Raw genomic sequence first — 6248 nt, forward strand, 5'->3', positions numbered from 1 at the left:
ACTATATGCAAGTTTATACACGCTATGTACAAGCATTATAAATGCTATGTACAATTATTATACACACTATGTACAAGTTTATACAAACAGTGTATATATTATGTACAAATTTATAAATACTATGTATAAGCATTATACACATTATTCATGAGTTTATACATGTTATGTACAAGTATTATACACACTATGTGCACGCTATATCCGAGCATTGTACACTTTGTTTACATAAATTATACACATCATATATAGGTTTATACATGCATTCTACACTACATTCAATGCTATGTACAAGCATTATACATACTATGTATATTTTTATATACGCTATAAACAAACATTATATACACTATACATAAGTATTATACACTATGAATAAGTTTATATACACTATGTATAAGTTTATACAAGCTATATATAAGTATTGTACATACTATATACAAGCATTACATATGATATATTAAAGTATTATACACACTACATATATGTTTATACAAGCATTATGCATATTATGTAGAAATTTATACAAGCTATCTATAAATAATATACACATTATGTATAAGTTATATACATATTATGTACAAGTTTTACATGCATAATACAAGTGTTATAAACACTATATACAAGTTAATACACGATATGTACAAGTATTTTACATATATATACACGCTATATATATATTTATACACGCTATCTTCAAGCAATAAACACTACGTTCAATGCTATATTCTAGCATTATATACATTATGTATAAGTTTATACATTTTATATACAAGCATTATACCTACAATGTACATGCTATATACGAGCATTGCATGCACTATACATATGAATTATACACATTATATATAAGTTTATACAAGTATTTTATACTATGTTCAATGCTATATACAAGTATTATACACACTATATATATATTTATACACGTTATGTATAAACATTAAGCACTATGTTTAATGTTATATACAAATATTATATATACAATGTATATATTTATACTTACTATGTACAAGCATTATATATAATATATATAAGTATTATACACTCTGAAAAAGTTTATATGCACTATGTATAATGTTTACAAATATATATATATAGTGTGTATAATGCTTGTACATAGTATATATTAACTTGTATATAGTGTGTATAAACTTGTATATTGCATGTATAAACTTATATACAGTATATAGTGTGTATAATACTTATACATAAGATGTACAAATTTGTATCTAGTGTGTAAAATGCTTGTACATAATGTGTATAAACTTATATAATTCATGTATAATACTTGTACATAGCATGCATAAACTTGTGCATAGTGTGTATAATACTTACACATATCATATACATAGTGAGTATAATGCTTATATATAGTATGTATAAACTTATACATAGTGTATGTAATTCTTATTTCTAGTGTGCAAAATGCTTGTATATATCGTGCATAAACTTGTACATAGTGTGTATAACACTTGTATATTGCATGTAAAACTTGTACATTGTGTGTATAAAATTTGTATATAGTATTTATAACGCTTACACATAGCGTGTACAAATTTATACATATTATGTATAATGCTTGTATATAGCGTATATAATCTTATACATATTGTGTAAATTATTTATAAATAACGTGTATAAACTTCTAAATAGTATGCATAATGCTTGCCTAAACTTATAGGTAGTATGTATAATACTTTTATATAGCGTGTATAATGCTTGTATATAGTATGTACAATACTTATATATATCTTCTATAAACTTGTATATAATGTATATAAACTTATTCATAGTGTATAATACTTATGAATAATGTGTATAATGCTTGAACATAATGTGTATAAATATATACATAGTGTGTATAATGCTTATATATAGCATTGAACGTAGTGTAGAACGCTTGTATAAACTTATATGTAATGTGTATAATTCATGTATAAAGTGTGTACAATGCTCGCATATAGTGTGTAAATAGTGTGTATAATGCTTGTACATAACATGTAGAAATTTATACATAATGTGTATAATGCTTATAAATAGCATGTATAAACTTGTATATAAGATATACAAAGTTTATATAAACATGTATATAGTGTGTATAATACTTATACATAACATGTATAATGCTTGTACATAGCGTGTATAATCTTGCACATAGTGTGTAAAAATTATGTGTATAGCATTTATAAACTTATACAAAGTATATAAAAGCCTTATACACAGCCTATATAAACTTGCACATAGTGGCTAAAAATTATGGATATAGCTTGTAAAAAGTTATACATTATGTTTATAATCCTTATACATAACATGTATAAACTTGTATATAAAGTGCATAAACTTGTTCATAATTTGTATAATTCTTAAACAAAGTGTGTATAAACTTGTACATAGTCTGTATAATGCTTGTATATAGCGTCTATATAATGTTTGAATAAACTTATACATAGTGAGTATAATGCTTATAAATAGTGTGTATAACGCTTGTACATAGAATGTATAAACTTGTACATAGTGTGTGTAATACTTGTATAAATTTGTATATAGTATGTATAATGCTCATACATAGTATCTATAATACTTATATAAACTTGTATATAGTGAGTATAATGCTTGTACATAGCATATACAAACTTATACATAATTTTTATAAAGCTTATATATAGTGTATACAAACATATACAGAGTGTGTATGATACTTTTACATAGCATGTATAAACTTGTATATATTGTCTATAAACTTGTACATTACGTGTATAAGCTTATACATAGTCTGTATAATACTTGTACATAGCATGTACAAACTTGTACATAGTGTGTAAAATGATTGTACATAGCATGTATAAACTTCTATAATTCATGTATAATTCTTATACATAGTGTGTATAATACTTATACTTACCGTGTACATAGTATGTATAATGCTTATATATAGCATGTATAAATTTATACGTAATCTGTATAATACTTATTTATATTGTATAAAATGTTTGTATATATCATATATATAGCATGTACGTAGTGTGTATAATGCTTGTATATTACATGTAAAACTTATACATAGTGTGTATAAAATTTATACATAGTGTTTATAATGCTTATACATAGTGTGTGCAAACTTATATATAATATGTATACTATTTGTACATCACATGTATAAACTTGAACAATATGTATATATTATTTATTGATAGCGTGTATAAACTTCTTCATAGTATGCATAATTCTTGTATAAACTTATACGTAGTGTGCATAATACTTTTATATAGCATGTATAATACTTGCATATAGCATGTATAATGCTTATATATAACTTGTATAAACTTATACATAGTGTATTAAAACTTATTCAAAGTCTGTAATACTTATAAACAATATGTATAATGCTTGTACATAACGTGTATAAATATGTTCATAGTGTGTATAATACTTATATATAGCCTTGATTGTAGTGCAGTATGGTTGTATAAACTTATATATAATAAGTATGATTCATGTTTACAGTGTGTGCAATACTTGTATATAGCATGCACATAGTGTGTATAATTCTTATAGATAATATGTATAAAGTTATACATAATATGTATAATGCTTATATATAGCATGTATAAACTTGTACATAACATGTATAATTTTTATATAAACTTGTACATAGTATGCTTAGTACTTATACATAACATGTATAATGTTTGCACATAGCGTGTATAAACATGCACAAAGTGTATTAAAGTTATGTATATAGTATTTATAAACTTATACATAGTATATATAAGCCTTATACATAGCATGTATAAACTTGCACATAGTGTGTAAAAATTATATATATAGAATGTATAAACTTATACACGGTGTGTATAATCCTTATATATATCATATATAAACTTGTACATAATGTGCATAAACTTGTTCATAGTTTGTATAATCCTTATACATAGCGTGTATAAACTTGTACATAGTTTATATAATGCTTGTATAGAGAGTGTGTATAATTTATAAATAAACTTGTATATAGTGTGTATAATGCTTAGAAATAGTATATATAATGCTTGTACATAGCATGTATAAATATATATTACTCCTGAAGTAAATAAAAGTTTGTTTTCCATAGCACTATGAGTTCTTCTTTACCTTTACTTTCTGGTTTATAATTCTTAAGCAACAAAATTCTTCATCCAAAAAGGAAGAATTAGTTCGTTTTACCTCAGGATTATGGAATCCTACTCAAACAAAATACGCTACCCTTAAAAAAGAAATGTTAGCTATTGTTAAAACTATCAATAAATTTCAAGATGATTTACTTAATACTACTTATATTTTATGGATAGATTGTTCTTCAACAAAATTCATTTTACAAAAGGATGTTCAAAACTTAGCTTCAAAACAAATCTTTGCCACTTGGCAAGCTCAATGCATAATATGTAGAAGTTTATGCTTGCTATCTATAAATAATGTATACACTATATACAAGTTTATACATACTATGTACAAGAATTATATATATTATTTATAAATTCGTATATACTATGTATAAGCATTATAAATACATTGTACATATTTTATACATAATATATATAAGTTTTACATGCAATATACAAGTATTATACGCACTATTTATATATTTATACATGATATGTACAAGCATTTTACACACTATAAATAAGAATTATTCACACTGTGTATAAGTTTATATACGCTATAAATAAGCATTATACACACTATGTACATGGTATGTATATATATTATACACACTATGTGTAAGTTTATACATGCTTTGTACAAGCATTATACATGAATTATACAAGTTTATACATGCTATGTACAAGCATTTTAAATAATATATACAAGTTTGTACATGCTATGTTCAAGTATTATACACACTATCTACAAGTTTATAGACATAATATTCTTTGTATAATCCTTATACATAGCATATATAAACTTGTACATAGTTTATATAATGCTTGTACCTAGTGTGTGCATAACATAGTGTGTATAACTATATACAAGTATACGTTATATATATATTGCATTTATACACGCTATATATTGGTTTAAAAGTTTGTACATGTATAAGTTTATACACGCTATATATGCTATATATATTGCGTGTATAAACTTGTATATAGTGTGTATAAACTTATATATTACATGTATAAACTTGTATATAGTGTGTATAATACTTGTATATAGCATGTACTAACTTGTATATAGTGTGTAAAATACTTATACAAAGCATATATAAACTTGTATAATTCATGTATAATACTCGTGCATAGCATGTATAAACTTTTACATAGTGTGTACAATACTTATACATACCATGTACATAATGTGTATAATACTTATATATACTGTGTATAAACTTATACATAATATGTATATGTCTTATTTATAGTGTGTAAAATAATTGTACATATCGTGTATAAACTTTTACATAGTGTGAATAATACTTGTATATTTCATGTAAAACTTATACAAAGTGTGTATAAAACTTTTACATTTTGTTTGTAATGCTTATATATTGTGTGTACTAACTTATATATAATTTACATAATTCTTATACATAGCGTGTGTAAACTTGTACATAGTGTATATATTATTTATAAATAGCGTGTATAAACTTCTACATTGTATGCATAATGCTTCTATAAACATATACGTAGTGTATAGTGCTTGTATAAACTTATATTTAATGTGTATAATTCATGTATGATGTTTATATAAATTTGCATATAGTGTAGAATGCTTGTATAAACTTATATATAGTATGTATAATACTTTTATATAACGTGTATAATGCTTGTATATAGCATGTAAAATGCTTATATATAGCTTATATAAATTTGTATATAGTGTATATAAACTTATTCAGAGTATATAATACTTATGAATAGTATGTATAATACTTGTACATAGCATATATAAAGATATACATAGTGTTTATAATACTTGTATATAGGATTGAACAGTGTAGAATGCTTGTATAAACTTATATATTATATGTATAATTTATGTATATAGTGTGTGCAATGCTCATCTCATATATAGCGTGTACATAGTGTGTATAAGTCTTGTACATAACGTGTATAAACTTATACATAATGTGTATAATGCTTATACATAGCATATATAAACTTGTACATAACATGTATAATATTTGCATAAACTTATATATAGTGTGTATTATACTTGTACATAACATGTATAATACTTGTACATAGTGTGTATAAACTTGCACATAGGATATAAAA

This window comes from Dendrobium catenatum, unplaced genomic scaffold, assembly GCF_001605985.2.
Source record: "Dendrobium catenatum unplaced genomic scaffold, ASM160598v2 fragScaff_scaffold_1289, whole genome shotgun sequence".
Taxonomy (NCBI): domain Eukaryota; kingdom Viridiplantae; phylum Streptophyta; class Magnoliopsida; order Asparagales; family Orchidaceae; genus Dendrobium; species Dendrobium catenatum.